We start from the raw sequence: 20,019 nt of genomic DNA, 5'->3' as shown, positions 1-20,019 counted from the left end.
CCAGACTGTGTGACGGCTACGCTTCAGGGTAGTATTCAGGAACTCATTTGAATCTGTCCACAAACCTCTGAACCAAGAGGAGAGGGGAAAGGTGTTTACATACATTTGGAAGGCTGGATCCCAAAATGCCTCTGCTTAGGCAGTCATGAAAACCTCGTCTTTCTTCCTTTCTCCTGAGGGAGACAAGAATTAACCTGTAGCATAAAAGAATCATTTGTGGGTGGGAGTATAGAGCAGCTTCCAGAACATGGTTTAGCTTAGGTTAGGGCAGCAGAGTTAGAGGAGAGGTGGGAGGTGGTGATGGTCCTGCTCTGCTGCTGCCTTGCTCAGTGGAGGACTGAAAGCTGGAACACGGATGGGAGACGTGCCTAGGCCTGGCAGATAGCTGTTGGCTCTAGTTGTTGCTTCAATTTCTTTACTTTAGTGATAGAAGTATTGTTATCTAGAACTTGTCCTCAGAAGTCAGCTGGCAAAACCTGGAAGCCAGCTGCTTGTCCTGTGCCCTGGTTGATGCAGCGTTGCAGACTGGCTGTAGGAATAGAGTAGACTGGGCCTCCTAAATAAGGAAGAGTAAGTGCTACCGATGAAGGCAGGATACATTTTTAGAACACGCGTGGAGCTCTAAAAGATCACCGGAGGAGCCACTAATCCACCCAAGAAGCAAGTGAGGGTGGTGATGAGCATGTTACAGTGCTCACTAGAAACACAGGTGTGCAAGAGACAGCCGCTGCCTCAAATTACATTCTAAAGGCAAATAGGAGGTAGAAAGTGGCAGGTGTCCTAAGACATGCAAGTAACCTCCCTGAGTTGTGGCATGAGAAAGTGATGGAGGCTTTCTGAAATTGATGTCTGAGTTGCAACTTTGACTAGGATTAGGTAATGAGATGGTCGGGGGTTGGGGTTAGGGTTGGGGATGGGTTATGACCAGAGGGAGCCATGAGGCATGTTGGGGGAATGACTAGATATCCCTCTAGGACAGTGATGGCGAACCTATGACACGCGTGTCAGAGGTGACACGCAAACTCATTTTTTTGGTTGATTTTTCTTTGTTAAATGGCATTTAAATATATAAAATAAATATCAAAAATATAAGTCTTTGTTTTACTATGGTTGCAAATATCAAAAAATTTCTACATGTGACACGGCACCAGAGTTAAGTTAGGGTTTTTCAAAATGCTGACACGCCGAGCTCAAAAGGTTCGCCATCACTGATCTAGGATATGAGGTATATTTTCCCCTTCCATTTCAATTATTTATGCTTGTTATTATTAGTTGGGACTTTTGCCTCCTTTTTGTTAGCCAACATTCAGCTCATGTTGGCACAGGTACAGGGAATTAGGTGCTTAGCAACTGATATTGGTGAGATGACCTTGCACAAGTGACTTGTGTCTCATTTCTCTTACTGGTTAGGAAGGATTGCTAGATCTTCATCTGATAGAGCTTTGGAGGCCCCTGCAAATAAATGCGTGGAAATTGTACCAGTAACCAGCGGTAACTTTCATTTTACCAAATGTTTCTCCAAGGCTCTGCTGGATAGATGCCCACTGCTTTAAAAATGGTAGCTTCTGTGTTTCCTGGGCTCACAAAATCAGTCTTGTCAGGAAACGGGCCACTGAGGAGAGAGAAAGCGAAGGTTTAGCCTCACGCAGAGAGAAGGAAAGCAGGTCCCAGTAGCGGTGGGTAGTAGTAACAGTAAGACAGCTAAAACTTCTTGATACTTGCAATCACTGTTGTAAGCGCTCTGCACACATTGATTCATATTCCCTGCAGCATCGCTATGAGAATTATCTCCATTGTGGAGGTCAGGACACTGAGGTAGAAAGTACGCTTTGCCCAGGGACGCTTAGCCGGTAAGCGGTAGAGTCTGGATGTCAAGCCAGCAGTCTGCTACTGGATTCTGAATCCTTAACCACTTTGCTGTGGGTTTTCCAAATGATGATTGAGGCCTGTGCTTCTGTAAATCTCAGATTAGCATTTCCGGGACCTGGAAACCTGGATTTGGTGAGAGCAGCTGCTGGGAAGTAGAAATTCCTGATCCTATTCCAACTGTGAAGGATTTGCTGAGACTTCCACTCTTAATTGGTGGTGGTAGTGAGGCTGGCGTGGTAAATGCAGTTTAGAAACCAAGCCTTGCCCAGTCTTCCCTTTGGTGGTAGACTGCTTTGGCGATTCTGACAGAATAAGAGGGGGCTCAGCTGACAGGGCAGACTCCTTGGTTGCTCCTCCCACCCCCCCCACCCCCCCCTCCCCCCCAGTGGCACACCATTTCCATTCTAGCAGTATTGAGTTTTTGTTGTTTGGATGTTTTTGTTTTGGTTGGTGTTTTATGGTTTTGCCTGGTGTTTAACCAGTAAACAAAACTGTTTGTAAAGGGACTCTGAGAACCTGTAATGAAGGGTAACAGTGTTGAAGTATAATTTTGTAGTTACAAGTGTGGTGCTCAGTCTCGAGACATAGGCTGCAGGGAGGTAACCCTGGAGCGATTTTCACTGGTGACAGCATTACCTAGGAGCATGCAGTTGGGCCCAAACCCACGTTTTCAGTTCAAGTCCTTGGACTTTGTTGGTTTTTCTTAACTTTAAACAGTTTCAGCTGTTGAAGCGTTTTGTTGGTGTATTTAGGCCGAGTTGCCATTTGGTCTATGATGTCCATGTGTGAATAAAGCAGATAATCCCAATTTCTGGTTCCACGGCTGCTGCCAAGCGTAAGTGAAGACTTGCAGCTGCTCTCTGCATTTTGTTTTCAGGCTACCTTTTGAGCTTCCCCAAAGCAGATATAAAAATAGTTTTTAAGAGGGGGCACCTTACTGGTTATACCCTAACAGCACGGACTTGGTTTTCTTTGTCATCTATTGTGTCGTAAATTTGGCAAAAGAGAAGCAAGTACTTTATGTTTATTGTTTATGCCCACCTCGTTCCAGAAATGATTTAATTTGGCGGTGGTAAGTGTCTCCTGATGATCATTGTGTGTGTGTGTGTGTGTGTGTGTGTGTGTGTGTGATGATGATGATAATTCTGCTGCCTAGAGTCTGGAATCATAAGACTCATCACAGGGTTGCTGGGTTGGTGAACACTGGCTTTGTTCTCTTCTTTGGCCTCCCTCTCCAGAAAAATGTGCCTGTCTTCCTTAGGAAGGCCTGACATTGCTAGACTGAAGGGGCCACGTCACTGCTCTATGTCTGTTTTTCTTTTAAGGGTACTTAAGGAAAAACCCTCTTGTATGACTGCATCTGTTGTAAACTCCCATTTTTATCTCTTTTGAGAATAAAGCTTATTTTATGGGTTTATACAACTGATCTCTTTTACCTTTTCTTTGAAATGCTTAAAATGTAGGAGCTATGACAAGCATGAGTCAGAAAGGAGCATAACAGTTTGCATTCAACACATGGTACCCCACAGGGGTAAGAGTGTCTCCCCCCGCCCCCCAAAGAGAGATGATACAGTCCCAAATTATGAGGTACCATCTTTTGAGAATGATTCTGTAGCGAATCTTTATCTTTTTGGTGGTGGAAGATCTTGCCTTGAATTTGTAAAAAAAAAAAAAAAAAAAGCAATACCTGTGAGGCACAATAAAATGAGGTATGTGGACCTAAAAAGCGTCTGAAACTTTGCGGAAACCAGCAACATTTAGACGCTTCTGGCTCCCTTTGGCCGGACGCTTTCCGTTTTTAAGGCCCACACTAGCTCTGCACAGCATGTTCCCTAAATACACGAAGGGCAGATTACCCACATTATTGGGAAAGCAGTTTGAAGCACAGGCCTTGTGCATTGGGAGGTCCGTAGTATTGCCATGTCTGTGTGTGGGGGTGATAATCGCGGTATAGTCAGATTGTCACTCTGACAAATAAAACACCTCCCTCCTTCATAGTTTCTTGCCAGTAGCTAGTTAATTCTGAAAGGATTTGGGTTCCTATTTGCACACTTCCCAAAGCACCAGGCCTGGAGGGAGCCAAGATGAGATGGACCCGCAACAGGTTTAATAGCAGATTTAGTGACAGGACAAGTGTAGGACGGAGAGCAGAGGACTTGACCATAGTCACTAGTGCTTCTCCTTTGTGATTAATAAACTTGATGATATTCTTCGTATTGGGCAGGAAGGGATGCTCTGAATTGAGAGTTCTCACTAAGGGCTTCAGTGAGACAGATGGTGACTGTCCAGCTTGCTCAGGACACGGGCGTCCTTCAGTGTTGACAGAAGTTGGTGTAGCCTTGGAATCACGCAGCTGCCATGCCTCTGGGCTCTCAAGGTGATTACTACTCGCTGACGAGCCAAATCTCGGGAAGGCTACCACTGATGCTTCTGTTTCTTTGCCCTTTAACACACACACACACACACACACACACACACACACACACACTCACACACACTTTATTTGCCCTGGGACCACTGTGTGGCTCTTCAGGGATTTTCCTGGGGTAAGGCCTGAGCTCATAACAAGAGTAAAACCCCTTTTTCCTAGTCCTTACTGCTTCCTCCTGACTAATTAGTCAGCTGCTACAGGTCTCATTAAACTTCATTATTCCTGAGCATCTGTCTATATAGGAACCGCCTCAAGATAAAAAGAGGAAACTCAGCTAAACATTTCATTGTTGCTGCTAATTACCCCAAACTATACTTTTTGATTAAGTAATTGCTCTGCTTCCTTCCAAATCTGAAATTGAGGACGACCTTGCTCCCTGCCAGGTAGCAGGCGTTTCCCTCTCCACTGGCCGCAGGTGCTCTGCTCTGTGGTTTGGTGCCTGGGGTACCGGTAGTTTTCAGTGCCAAGAATGGGATGGCTCTGAAAACCTCGGTAAAGGAAAAACACACCTGAAGTCTGTTTGTGTGTACCCTTGGCTTGTTCAAAGCCTTCAGGTGATATCAGTGCTTTTTGGAAAACAGATGCAATCTGAGGTTATCTGTTTGTTAAAATACATGATGGCAAAACAACCACAAAGCTAGTTTTCTTGCCTCACTGGTTCCGGACTCTAAGGAGCAATTTTAATGGGAGCTGGGATGGGAGAGTTGTGGATGTTTCTGTGCTGTGGCTACAGGTGGCATTGGAGAAGGACGGTGTTCTCTGGATTTTGCGGTGGTTGGTGGTGGCTGAAAGCACCCTGATGGAGCAAGGTGAATTACAGTCCTCCCAGGTGTCAGGCAGGGGAGAGGAGCACACTTCCCTGATGGGGCTTGAAGAAAGATCCTGATGGGATTGAAAGAACAATAGATATTCTGGGGGATTCTTTCTGATGAGGGCCTCTGCATTGAATTATATGTAACACTCCGAGTGTTAGAATTGTCAGGAATTAAGGTTACCCGAAGAGATTTTAGTCCCGTGTGCTCCCTTTAAGTGGGGGAAATCCTGATTCACACTCAGGCTGGAACCCGGCTTCGTGTCCGTGGCAGCATAAGATCCTCGCCAGTGTACAGGGCTGTGCAGGCAGCCCTTGGTGCAGACTCCCGGGACTCTGCTTGCTGTGTGACTGAGGGCAAGTCACGGAGCCTCTCTGAGCCTTAGTTTGCTCTCATGCAAAATATAGTTGATGATAAGAGTACCTACTTCACATGGTGCTTTTGAAAATTAAATAGTTTCAGTGAAGTGCTTAGAAGAGGTGCTTAGCCCTTAGAGTACGTGTGAGGCTAAGTTAGGGGGTGGATAAGGGAAACGATGTTTGAATTCCCTCATCATTTAGGATCCTGCCCGTGGAGCCTCCCGCTTGTGTAGCTAAAGCTCTGGTACATCAACCCCATTGGGCCCTGATCTTCTCCCTGCTGCTGATTGGTGATGGCACCTCAACTAGAAAGCTTTGACCCCTTGCATCACCTCTGGTCAGTTGATCCCACAGTGCTTTGCTCATTCCCCTCTTGTCACCTGTTACCTTGAAGTATAAATTACCTGTCAGTGAGGCAGGTGCATCGTTAAACTGGAAACTCCTCCAGCATCTATCCTTATTTCCTGTTGCTTAGTCAAGCAATTTACAAATACTTTTAAACACTGGAATTTGTCTTTACTGTAGGTGAAATCTGAGGCGGAGCCCCAGCAAATAGAGGCTATAAAATGGGAGTTCTTATGACCAAAGTGCAAAGGGAGAAGGGGCTTGGAGCCTGACCTCTAGGCTTCTCTGCCTTGTTCCTTTGGCATCCTTGCTAGGAAACTTACTCCCCTAGCGTCCTGTAGACATTCAGTGAATGTCGCCTATTTTTGTGTAATATCCTCAGTGTCCCCCTTCATTAAAAGGGAGTATTAGTATTTTTTGGCCTTATTTTGCTGATAAACGTTGTGTAAGGTTAAATACTGAATTATTACTCTCCAGAAGAAAGATAGGAAAATTCAGAGTGGCATTTTATTTTAGAGAACTCATTGAAGACAGCATTTCACGTGTAACCTTTTGCGGTGGCCTGGGAGAATTCGTTTTCCTCTAGCCGGTGCCCTTGTTATTCCTGCTCCTCAACCTCAGACCCATTGGGGAACCTCAGTTCTCTTACCATGTAAAAATGAATTGTGTGTTTTCCTCTCAGATGGAAATGCCCTTTAAATATTTCAAAAATTGTATGTGTTCTTCTAAAAAAAATCCAACAAACAGTGCAGAAATACAGAAGCGGTAATGCTTCCTGTCCCTCGTTCTGGCTTGAACTAATTAAGTTAATCATTTGGAAAGTATTCCTCTATACCTTTTAATGTAATTACTTGCATTTAAATATGTGTACATTCATCGGATCAGACTAAATGTATGCGCTGTTCTTTTTTTTTTTTTTTTTTTACATATTTTATTGATTTTTTTTTTTTTACAGAGAGGAAGGGAGAGAGATAGAGAGCCAGAAACATCGATGAGAGAGAAACATCGATCAGGTGCCTCCTGCACATCCCCCACTGGGGAAGTGCCCGCAACCCAGGTACATGCCCTTGACCGGAATCGAACCCGGGACCCCTCAGTCCGCAGGCCGATGCTCTATCCACTGAGCCAAACCGGTTTCGGCTATGCGCTGTTCTTTAGGGACTGCTCATTCATGCCATCTTCGGAAGCCTGTGTGCTGCAGACTTGCCTTCCTTTTTCATGCATACACACTGTTCTTTTGAATGGATGCATCATGTTTTAATTCATCAACCTGTTTGTATACATTTAGTTGGTTTTGGTCTTTCCTGTTTTGTTGTTGCTCTCCGTGTTTTGTAATTATTTAAAAATCTGCAGTCCTTATCCTGCATATCTCTGTGCTTCTGCACAGGTATTCCTAGAAAGTAAATATCTACAGGTGTGATTTGGTAGATGGAGGAGGTGCATATTTTAAATTTTGATATTGCCCACTTACCCTCCCAGCAACCACATACCAATATGCCCTTTTCTCCAGGTCTTCAGTAAGTGACAGGATGTATTTTTCAAGTCCAAGGATTGGAGGTAGTTTTTTTTTTTTTTCCCCCATTTACTTTCGCCTACTCCTGAAAGAGGAACTTGTGCTGTCTGCCACCCCAGCGGGACCTCTGTGGGCCTCCATCCCTTCCCACCCAGTTTCAAGATTATCCTCTTTATAGAGGAGAAACAGCCAAGGGCTACATGAAGCAATAAAACGCCCTGAACAAATCAGCTCTAGCAGCAGGCTTCCCAGGACGGATCTAGGTAACTAGCGGTGATACTCCTGTGCCAGCGCTGGCTTACTCTCCCCCCTCCTCTCCCATAAACTGACTAAAGGACCAACAGCCAGGTCCCCACACCTGTTGTTAAGCACTTGGCTTTGTGGGCTGGGAGATAAAGCCTTGCTTGTTAGGGATGGGAGGGAAACAGGGTGGGGTGGGAAGCCTGCATGTGGGTGCACACTCTGGGACGTTGTAAAGATCTTGTGTTCTATTTTGTGGCAAGAGATTTGCCTGTAGTAAAATCACTGTGCAACAGGTTTAAGTTTCCAAAACAAATAGAAAACAGAAAAACCGTTCTCCCTCTTTATTTCCTCCTTCTGTTGCTTTCTTTTTTCATTTGAAAAAATTAAAGTGGATGACTCCTTATATAAGCTAAGAAGATTCAGTGTGATCCAGGTCACACCTTGTGCATTGTCTTCTACCCACACCTTGTGCATTGTCTTCTACAACACCGGACTTAAAACTTTGATTAGTGTTCCTATGAATGAAAATAGGCTTTGGTTAAACAAACAAAGCTAGTATAAACTGTTAACTGCCCTGCCCACCTTTGATTAGTGTGAGGGATCCTTTGGTGCCACCCCACCTGTCGACTGGATCACCCTGGGGGTTGAATCTGACTCCTCCTCCAGCTTTTCTGCCCTCCATTATTGAAACAAGGCAGTGCACATTGTGTACTCACAGGTCTGCCCGCCAAAACTCTGTGCTGTTGGCTATGGAAGAAATCTTGCGTAACCATTTATCGTTTGGGTGAGGTTAAGGAAAGCCACAAAGGAAGTTAGCAGAATTGTTTTGCAGGCTTTGACCTTGTGAGTAATAACTTTCTCTTTTTTACTTTAAGATACCTTAAAAATAACTAAGTGATAGTTGAATGTGGGTATCATTTATCTGGTGCTGTGAATTCTCAAGGAGTTGTAAATCGCTCACTAACTTTTTAAGGAGAGAACTGTTAATGCTTTGAGGTGCCCTCACAGTGCCTTCACGCTTAGGTACTCTAGAAATGGTTGCTCATTGGTTGATTGACTCAAGATGGAAAAAAAAAATGATGGTAGGGTCTGCATGACTGAATGCTGGGTACCCGTGTGTACAACATTCGCTGTTCTACATGGAACAATGTTTTAGGCAGTGAAATCATTGGCTAAGTTAAAATACATAATTGAGCATTGGATCAGAGGTTTTCATTCAGTAAATTGCTTCCTGAATGAGGAATATTAAGTGAGAAGTGAAATTTTGGTTTGATGCACTCAGAGATCACTTAGAAAATAGGGCTAGATCTAGGAGTAGTTCCTCTTTATAATGTTATGCATTTTGTTTTTGCATCTTGTCACAGCCGTTAGTTGAGTACCTTCCCCCCAAACACACACAGAGGCTTGGGCTTACTTGCACATGCAACTGTAATTTTGGAGTTTTGCCATGGACAAGACAGTCTTATATAATTTATCAGCCTGCCATTTCAACCCTGATAGTTTAAGGAGTTTAGGTGACTAATTGGCAGTGTTCTTTAGGACAAAAGCCAGTTTTTATTTATTTTTAAAAAATATATTTTATTGATTTTTTTTTACAGAGAGGAAGGGAGAGGGATAGAGAGCTAGAAACATCGATCAGCTGCCTCCTGCACACCCCCCACTGGGGATGTGCCCGCAACCAAGGTACATGCCCTTGACCAGAATCGAACCCGGGACCCTTGAGTCCGGCCAGGGCAAAAGCCAGTTTTTAAATTCTTCTGTTTCATTTGCTTTTAAACATAATTTCTCTTCTCACTACGTGGAACTTTGCTACAATTCTGTAGTTCCATGTGGTAACTCGGCATCACGGTGGCTTTCTGTGTCCCCGAATCCTAGGCCCCTGCAGATTAAATTTACATGTGTAACCTTATGTGGAGGATTTCCATGATACCTTATATTATCTTCCATGGCCGCTTCCATTGATCCCTTCAGGAAATGGTGGTTTTGGTGCACACTGTGCTGTCCATGTAAAGCAGACAGCTTTATGGTGATCTTTAGGTCTCTGACCCCTCCTTCTTGTCAGTGTGTCTCTGGTTTAAAAAGAGTCCCTTGGACCTTAGCTTTTGGGGCTCCATAAATTACTGTGGTTGCTTTGGGCATCCTCCTCTCACAGGAGAGCTGTCGGGAACTGTCTCAAGTTGCTGGGCTGGCAGTCATGTTGTTGGCAGCGTCGGCCTCTGAAAGCATTGAGGGGTATCCTCTTGTGTCTTGAGTGTCTGACCATAATGTGACTCTGGTGTGTGAAAGAGAGTTCTGTTTTCTTTCCTTCACTGTTGACCCTAAGAATTCCAGAAAACGGGAGAAGAGAGAAAAATCATAAGCAAGGGCCAGAGCGCACATGATTTGATTTCTAACATGCTAGCTTAGACCAGCTACACAGTCCATAGGACAGGACAGCTACCTTTTTTGTGTGTGCATTGCATGAAAAAAGTAAATTTATGTTCTATCTCACCACCTCCACCTCGTCCCAAGTCTCCTGTCACAAAAATCTATCTTTAGTCCTTGCAAATGAAGTACAGGATTTTACCTTCACCAGTGGATTTGTGTGGCACATGATAGACTGGCTTAGAATACGTTCACTGTTTCTTTAGTTGTTGCTTAGAGAAGGTTATTTACAGACACAACCTCCCACCCTCATCCCAGTATGTTGCAATGAAATTACCTTCATAAAGCCTTATCTCTAGTGAATGCATTATGGTTATTGCCCTTTAAAAGGTGCCCTCCTAGTTAGTCTGTATTCATGTTAGCATTCTGCCATCTACGTTTAATAATGAAAGATATGATATGTGCTTAAGTTCCAAGCCTTTCCCATCTTTGGGGGATGTTACAAGTTACCCTCAGTCAACCTTGGACTTAATATTTTTAGTTTCCTTCCAGGGAGGGTTGGGGGAAGAGAAATGAAGACGAAATGTCCATCAGAGTAAGAACTGGGGACCGGAAGCTGGTGAGGAGAGACAGTGGGAAGTTGGGAAAGCTGGCCCCAAGCCACAGGGCTCTTCCTCATCCTTGGAACATGAAGGCGTGGCCTTGAGTTCCAGCCATGCTTTGTCCCTCTTGGCAGCTGGGCACTGTTAACTCTGTGTGTTGGGTAACCAGATAAATACCCTTCAGCCGGGGAGGGGAGAGGGCCCTGTGTTCACCTCCTGACTGACCTGATAGTAACGTAATTTAAAAAATACACGTGGCCCTGGCTGGTGTGGCTCAGTTGGTTGAGCATTGTCCCATGCACCGAGAGGCTGCTGGTTCCACACCCGGTAGGGGCACGTGCCTGGGTTTCTGCTTGATCCCCAGTGTGGTGTGTGCAGGAGGCAGCCAACCAATGTTTCTCTTCTCCCTCCCTCTCTCTCTCCTCCCGCCCCCGTCAGAACCAATAAAAACAAACTTTTAAAACACACACACACACACACACACACACACACACACACGGCTATTGCATGTTTAACAATGAAGTTTAAAATGGCCCCAGAGCAAGCACTCCTTGCATATTTGCTACACTGATTTGACTTGAAAATGGAAGCTAGCAACTGGGATATTAGACCAGTGACATTATGGAATGTTTAGAACCAGGAACTGACAAAGTTTTTCTGTAAAGGGTCAGGTAGTAACTACATTGGGCTTTGCAGGCCACATAGAGTATCTGTCCTATCTCCTCATCCTCTTCCAAGACCTCCCCACCCAATAAAATAAAAAAACGGTTTTAGTGCCCAGGCTATAGGTTGAAGATTGCTGTTGCTTATTTTAAATTGATCTTTTCAGTTAAGAAGGAACTGACCTGGGATGGATAGCTATGGTTTTTTTTCCTCTTGTTTGGGGTGTGGGGGCGGTAATATCTTGTTTTCCTTAGGCAGTGGTGGTGTGGGAGCTTTTCGATTCTTCCGGGAGTGGATGTGGGTTTTAGTCCTGGATATGACCTTGTTAACCATGTGCCCGTGGTTCAGGTGGGTAACCTAAACTTTGCTGTGCCTCCTCGAGTTAGAACCAACAGCTTGTAATAAACAAGGTCAAGTTAGCAAATATCCTAACACAGCCTCCACCAGTGCATAGGGACAGAGCAGGACTGCTTCATCCTTCGTCCGATTGTCCCTGGCTGTGGTTTCAGGCTGTTTCCAGCAGGGCCGTCCGCAGAGATGGAGGTGGCAGATTAGCAGGCTCAAGGTATGGCTACCTGTATATGAAGGCAGTTTTAAAGTGTGCCGCCCATTTTCTGGCAAATTTTGTGACTGATTTCTTTCTCTTATTTTTTTATTGAGTCCGGAGAGGAAAGGAGAGGGAGAAACATCAATGATGAGAGAGAAACATTGATTGGCTGCCTCTGGCATGCCCCCTACTGGGGATCGAGCTTGCAACCCAGGCTTGTGGCCTTGACTGGAATTGAACCTGGGACCCTTCAGTCTGCAGGCTAAGGCTCTCTCCACTGAGCCAAACGAGCTAGGGCTGTGACTGGTTTCTTAATACTTTTTCATAATGCCCTGTTTCTGTTTAATTAAGGCACTTTTCCCCGTGGCTTTAGCACTTTACCCTGCTGTTAATTCACGCTCGTTCTCACCCTAGCTCTCATCTTAGGAGAGTTAGTGGTGTTCCTCTGCCCGAAGGCTTTCAGAATTTCTTCCCACCATAACCTCAGCCTCCTCCACAGTCTTGGCTTTTTGTGGACTATGATTTTAAGAGGCTCATCTTGAAGTGATAATCATGACAGGCGGCCAGGACCCCTGGAAGCCAGCCTGCTGTCTCCGTTCATTACTGTAGGCCTCCCTTCAGAGGTTCCCCCCCCCACATGCCTTTGTTTTCACGCTGGCAAAATTGGGACTATGCTGCTCAGAAGAAAGACCCTTGGTACAGCTGCCAGCAGAGCCTGCTTTGCTGATGTAAACCATAGGCTCAAGGTTATATAGAGTTTATTGTTGTTCTGTAGTCTGCATATCAGACTGTTAAGTATTAGCAGAGAATTGCATATTTGCTACACATGTATTTAGAACAGATGTTTACATGTGTTTTATCCATGAAGTGGGTTAAACTGTTAAGAAAAGCGTTTTAACTCAAGTTCTATTTATATACAAATCAGCAAACATAAATGAAAGGCCTCCAGACTAATCCAGCGCAGGGAGGCCTTCAGTCGAAAGATTAGTTTCCTTCCTTTTGCTGCCTCAAGATAACAGTTTGATTCTCTATTATCAATACAGCCAGTCGCCTGTTTCCGGTTTCCTGCTCTGTGTATTTTGCATGTTACTCATGGGAAATGACTTATTTATTTTTTTAAGCTAAGGCACATATGGGGACTCCACCCTACTGTAATCTTTTGTTTTGAATTATAATTCTTTTTTTAAAAAAACAACCTAAGAATTGAGCTTAAACGGATGCATTGTTAAAATTAGTATAAGTCAAGTCTTGTGACTGTTGGCCTGTTTGGGTTGTGTTACAATAATGCTCTAATTACTACACCCTAAGTATTTTGCATCTTCAGTCTGCTCTGTACAGGTATGTGGTGGCAATTACCCAGAAGCAAAACAGAACAAAAGCAAACAACATTTGTCACACTTTTAGGTTAGCTTTGGGCCCCTTTTAATCTGACACACAGTGTCACAAAAATTGCAATTTTATCATTTATCAGACATTGAGGAAGAGTTACAAGAAACAATTCAGTTGTGCAAAATTTTTGGTGTTGTACACTGATAACATTTACATACTTAGGGCCTGTCTCTGTGATTTGGAATTTCTTTCCTCAATGATTTCAGTGGAACAACCAGCAGCAGTGGGATTATCCAGAACGTATTTGTTGGGCACTGGAGGTTTGTTGATTGCTTCAACAAATGTTTATTGTGCACCCAGTCTGCCCAGCATATGCTAAGGCTCTGAACAGATACAGAGTTGGGTCCTTGGAGGCAGGTATAGGGTAGTTGCCGAGGTAGGACACAGGATACATAAAAAAAAGATAAGAGACCACAACCCATCAAATGAAGGGCCTATTGGAAGAGTAGATCTTGCCCTGGGTCTAAAAGAAGGGCAAGAGAAGAGAAATTGCCTTCCAGGTTAGGGTAATGGTGTAAGCAAAGATGGGAAAGAAAAGGCATTGTGTAGGGTAAGCGTTCAGAACATAATGAATAAGAAGTCTTGTTGGGTTGAGACAAAGATGGTATGTTAGGGAAGCTGCCAGAGGAAACAGGCGCTGAGGAAAGGCCACTAGGCTCAGAGGTTTGGTCTGTCTTGTGGGTGGGAGGCCATTCAAGGTTTTGGTACAGTGAAGTAACTTTGAAAAACCATTGTTTGGGGGAGATAAGTATGGCACTGATGTTTAAGGTGGGTAAGAACGGGAAAGGCGCAAGGCAGGGGACTCCAGTAACTTTGAAGGGTGGGGCCTGAAACCATTCTAATTGTAGTGAGTTTTTTCTTCCAACCCCCGAAACTGTTGAAATCATTCTCTTTGCAACTGTTCCTGTACTATTTTGTCATATCTTTTATTTTTTAATTTTTCGTTTTGTTTCCCCAGCTAGACTTCTAGCTCATTGAGGGCAAGAGACCTTGTCTTAGACATAGTTCTGCATACAGTCTGCACTTTGTAAATATTGGAGTGTATAAATACTCCGAACCTCAGGTTAGAATTGGTCCTGATCAGCTAGCCTGTACAGTATTGTTGATTTAAATGGCCAACTGTGCACGTGTGCATGGGATCATTGCTTCATCATCTCCTTTTGATTTCTTCTCGGCTTCCATCCTTGTACCTCTGAAATTTCCTACCATGAACCCAAGTCTAGACCTAACTTAGCCATGGGCCTATACAAAGAAAATTTGCACATGATTGCCAATTCTTACATAAGGTGGGCCATTATCTTAGCACAACTGAAGATCCTGATAGAGAACATTCTTGGGTTACACCAGCAGGTTCAGAAAAGTTAAAGAGAGATTTGCTCTCTTAAGCCAGGTATAAATTCGGTCTTTGGGGGAATTATGAATGTTTCTGTGTTTCCGTTATTTTCCATCCAGAAAAGTTCCGTGCTTTCAGACCCTCCTTCGTCCTTGGCTTCCACCCCTGTTCGTAGCCAGAGCTGTGGCATATGGTGAATATGGTTGCATTTAGCACTCTGCAGAGGGTGTTGCAGAAAGATGCCGTACAGTCATTCCCGTAACACAGCACCCTCCTCCTCATCAAAGCAATTTCTAACATGCGAACTCGGGCTAACACAGCATTCATTTTTCCAATTACAGCAAAATCTTCAGAGTAATAAATAAATATCAAAGCGCCATAGTCTTCCACTATTGATAATAGTCATTCCCTAAAAAGAGAGGAAGTCAATTATGTACTTTTAGAAGGGGGTGATGATGGAGAGGATAGTCACAGCCCTTTGGTTAAAATTATGATAATATGTTCCTCTATTCTAAATACCTCACCCTCTTTTTCTAAGAAATCTTCTGAGAATGTCAAGTAGTTTATCAGAAACATGAAACAGTGAGTCTAGATACTTAGAGGAGAGAGTGTAGCCAAGCAGCCTAATCCCTCTTAACCTGGCTGAGTCATGGGAGAGACAGCAACCCCCCGGGGCACCACCAGCATGTGCAGCTCCACCGCTGCTGGCCGGTGACACTGCGCAGCCCTGAACCTCACTGACTCTTGTGTCCACCTCCCTGAGAGTTGCTGTGCAGATCTAGTGAGCTTGAAGGAAGTGTACATTTTTATTCAGATGTGTGGTGGTGATATTGCAGGCATGCCATCTTACAACGTTCTGTTTTTAGGAAAGAATGCCATACTAGAATTTCACTTATAATTCTCTCCTTCCAAGGATCCAGAGCTGACATAGGTGCTGGCGTAGCTATTTCCACGCATCTGGGTTTACTCATCTGCTTCTCAGGAATGCTCATTTTCCAGGAGTTGACTGATTCATCTGTGAGCCTGTGGAGCTAAAGACTTGGCTGGATCTTAGAACCGCTTCTGGTTTTCAGGGTTCCGAGGACATTTTGGTAGAATTCGTGGTTGTGGGGAACTTGTTTTGAGAGGAGCTTTCGGGGTCCTTCCTGGCTCCCACCCCTGTGTTGACACACAGACTGCCTCACCAGAGGGCTGCTGGGTCTTTTCCCTTCTTCGTGTGGTTCCCACGTTTCCATCCCTGGGCTGCTGGTGCTGCAGCCACCGCTACTCGAACCAGTAGGTGTGTGGTGATCTCCAGGCTGCAAGAGCAGGTAGTGTCCTCAGGGACCAACTTGTATTCCCCTCTGCCCACCGCACTGCGATAGTCATTGCAAAGAGGGGTCATTGAGCGGTGTTTAAACCTGAAGGCCTTTCCATGGAGGGCTGGGGAGAGCTTTTCTCTGTGGCATCAAAGGTGAAGTGAGCTCCATGGGCCACAGAGACAGATCTCATCTTTTTAAAAAATATATATATATTTTATTGATTTCAGAGAGGAAGGGAGAGAGAGAGAGATAGAAAATCAATAATGAGAATCATCGGTCAGCTGCCTCCTGCACGCCCCCTACTGGGAATCGAGCCTGAAACCAGGGCATGTGCCCTGACTGGAAATTGAACTGTGACCTGCTGATTCCTAGATTGATGCTCAACCACTGAGCCATGCTGGCCGGGCCAGATCTCATCTTGATGGAGACACCATCCCAACAATTGGAGTCATCCAAGGGCCGGAGCAGACCCTTGGACAGAATAGGACTTGAGTTAGGGTGGCGAGATTATGGGTGCTTCTGGGAGCTTGTATCCTTGTGACATGTTTTGTGTTGTTTTTTAAAAATATATTTTATTGATTTTTTACAGAGAGGAAGGTAGAGAGAGAGTTAGAAACATCAATGAGAGAGAAACATTAATCAGCTGCTTCCTGCACACCCCCTACTGGGGATGTGCCCGCAACCAAGGTACATGCCCTCGACCGGAATCGAACCCGGGACCATTCAGTCCGCAGGCCGACGCTCTATTCACTGAGCCAAACCGGTTAGGGCTGTGTTTGTTTTTATTATTAATATTTTTAATGTTGTGCTCGAGGCATTATTGCCTAGAGATTGAAAACCAGGTTTTGGAGCCGACCTTCCAGGAGAGTTACTAGTCCTGCCTCGTGGAATAGTTATGAGCGTTGTAAAGCATGTATATTGGTACCAGAGACATAGTAAGTGCTCAGTGAATGCTATTATTATTTTAATAAAAGAAGAAAGAACAAGTCATTTTCTTTTTATATAACTATTAACCTCCTGCCACACACAAATAGTTTCCCCCTCTCTGGGTTTTTTAAATAGCTGGCCCAAGGCTGTAGAAGGAATTTTTCTTTTGAAAGCAAGGTGATTCAGATGCCTTCCAAAGGCTTGTTCCACCCAGAGATTATATGACCCCACGATCCCTGATGCATTTCTCAAATGGTTTTAAACTGATGAGAGAGCGGCTTTGCTGGGGAAAAGGAGGAGGAACTGGTTTGATGAGTACTGCTACAGGCCGGCACTTTGATGTGCACTTCACCGCCTCTCATCTAATGCCCGAGAGTCCCTCTAAGTAACTGTAATTTGGGGTTGGGGGCAAACACACGGGGAGCAGACCTGCGAGGTGCCTATTCCTGGGCCCACCACCTACCCAGTTTTGGATAAGGCTGCGTGGGAACCTGCCCCAGCGTCGGTTCAGCCACGTCAGCTTCTCGGGAGGAGATGCAGGCATGATTTGGCTTGATGAACAGCAATACAAGGCACTGAAAAGGTAAAAGGAGAATGGAAATGGTGTGGAGGACAGATGGGGCGCCCACCCATGGTTTTCCCTGCTGCTCCTGCAGTGGCTCCTCTCTCTTGCAAGGAAGCAGCGAGCCCTTAGTGCAGTGCGACGAGTGGGCCTGAGGGCAGGGGATTTCTGCTGCCACCAGCCATCCGGATGGAAAGCCCTTTGGTGTGGGTAAAGAGAGTCATGAATGACTAACACCTCAATTCAGCTGTCCCTCTCTGCCAAGTGCCGACTGAGACCTGTGCATGCCGGCTCCAATCGGTATAAGCCCAGAATGTCTAAACCAGGGTTTCTCAACCCAGCGGCACTGCTAACCTTGGGGCTGGATAATTCCTCGTGGTGTGGGCTGCCCTGTGCACTGGGGGGTGTTGAGCAGCATCCTGGCTTCTACTCACCAGATGCCAATAACACCTGACCCCCCAGTCATGACAGTCAAGAATGTCTCCCTGGGGAGCAAAATCGCGCCCCACTTGAGAACCTGATCTGAATAACCAAATCAGTACAACTTTCAAGGGCCCCCTTTTCCATCACCAGATTTGCTCCTCCGTGTGGCACTAGAAGTGGTTTCTCTTCCTACTACCCCACCCCTCCTCACACAGCTCAGGCCCAGTGATAGCAGCTTTAGCTGGAAACACGTCTCCGGACTGTCTTGCCTTGTCTGTGCCAAGGGCCTCCTGCTCCTCCTGGGGCAGGCGTCTGGCCTGATCTGCCCCGGCCTGGCTGGGTTGGGATTGCAGGGGTGATGTCATTGTGCGTTCCCAGGAAGGGTGGAACAAAGGACGGAGTCCCCAAGGACACGCAGCCTCATCCTTAACTGGGCCTCTGGGTAGATCTTTTCCCCCTTCCTTTCCCTCCTTCCGGCCTCAGAAGTGTTTGTAGTTCACCTAAGTGATCCATTGTAAGAGGACACACTCAGCTGGCGGGGCTTCGCGTCTCCGGCTGAGTCCGTTTCCTGCCCCTTGTGTGTCGTAAGAGTCTTGGTTCTGGTCCAGTTCCTGCATGGAATCTTCCATGCCTTTCCCAGTGTGGTGGTGTGAGCCCAGGAACTTGGACTCTGTGTGATTCTTCTAGTGCGCTCACTCTCCCTGGAGCTCGTTTCTGAAACCGAGGGGAGGAGAGAAGTGGGGAGCAGGGGAGAGGGCTAGAAAGTAAGCCTTCGTTCCTTTTATTTTGTTTAGTTTAATTTTTTAAACTTCTTTCTCCTCTTCTTTCTTACCTTCTTCCTGTAGTTTCTGAGGACCCCGCAGCTCCGGGGACCCCTCCTGGCACAGATCCCCAGCCTGTCTTATTTCCATTAGGTTCTCTCTGCTCCACCCACGACCTCTCTGTGGTCTCCTCATGGGGAGGGGGTGCGTGGGACGATAACTCTGCAGGTCAGGGTGCTGTGGGAGTGCTTTTACTGTCTTTTGAAGCAAATCCTCAGAATCTCCTCATAAAGGAACCTGTTAATTCAGAACCTGAGAGAAGCCCGAGGTGTTTCTGTAAGGTGAGATTTGCCCAAGGAGCCACAATTGGCTGACGAACACATTGTGTGCTTGTTTATTTAGAAATACCTTAATCCAAGCAGGTTTTCATTTTGATCTTGTTCCCTTGATATGTTGGGTGTGGTAGTGACTTTGAGCCCCAAACCCTTTAATAACTGCCTGGGATACCCATCAAGGGCTTTATGAAAGACATTTGTAACTCCAGTGTAGCACATAAAAAAAACACTATAAAAAACCATTAGTTGACCCTACATACATCTGAACCGTACCTGGGAGAAACTTCGCGTGTCTGTGTATTCCGATCTGGACCTGCTCTTTGAAAGCAGCCAACCTTAGGCAAACAGACAAACAAAAAGCAGCTAGCTGCCCATGCCACTGTCGTAAAGTTACCATCCATCAGGATGATTGTGCGATTAATAATGCAGGTGATCTTTTCTCTGTGGCTGATCGTGACGCTATTGGTGCAGCTTCTTTTTCAGGCTGCAGTGTGTCCCTCACTGCCGCCTTCTCGCTCCCCCCAATCCCATCCTTTCTGGTCCTTTGTCTGTATTTGGTCGGCCTTTGTTCCTGGGGAAAGGTCCTTTCTCCCCCTGGACAGGCTGCTCCTTTAGGGCAAGGCTGAGCCGGGAGGAGCTGCTGGCTGCAGCAGGTGGCCAGCTGTCTTGGCAGAGGCCCCCGGCTGCCTCACCTGCTAGGTTGGCAGCAGTAAAGGCTCATCCCACGTTGTCTCTGCCTCCCTCCTTCTCTCCCTCCCTGCAGTGGGGTGAATGGAGACCTCTGTAAAACCTTCCAGGCACACCTTCCCAGGATGCTCTGGCCAGCCTGGGAACCCAGTACTCCCAGGCCACCCAGTGCATGCCCCATCAGCAAGGGTGGCTTTTTAGTTGTCACCCCATGGTGGTGAAATGCATAAAAATTGTTGGGGCCTGCCCCCCTTTGTTGTAGATGAATACATAAACCTTTCGGTGGTTTTGGGCTGGCACTGGAAGGAGTAGGCCTTGGGTCCTTTTAGTGCCAGTTCATGCTCATGGAACTAGAAACAGGCGAGTATGTGACAGAAGGATAACTGTAGAACATAGTCAGTACGAGTGGTGGGTGCCCACTGAACGTCTCAGCAGCCTGCACGTAGAGCATTCTGCAGAGGCAAAAAGATTGGAAGCCTGTTTGTATGGGATGTGAAGGGCCAGTGCTGGGCAGATGTATCTAGAGTTTTATGCTTTAAATTGGACTGAGGCT

The 20,019-nt window shown here is 45.7% G+C and overlaps 1 protein-coding gene across 3 annotated transcripts in view; it reads left to right on the top strand.

Moving 5' to 3' along the window:
- The window catches only part of SPTBN1 (spectrin beta, non-erythrocytic 1), a 178,679-nt gene that overhangs the window by 97,187 nt on the left and 61,473 nt on the right, over positions 1-20,019 (top strand). The window lies entirely within an intron of this gene.

The sequence above is a fragment of the Myotis daubentonii genome, chromosome 12 (genome assembly GCF_963259705.1).
Source record: "Myotis daubentonii chromosome 12, mMyoDau2.1, whole genome shotgun sequence".
NCBI lineage: Eukaryota > Metazoa > Chordata > Mammalia > Chiroptera > Vespertilionidae > Myotis > Myotis daubentonii.
This window is presented reverse-complemented; position numbering and strand designations above follow the sequence as displayed.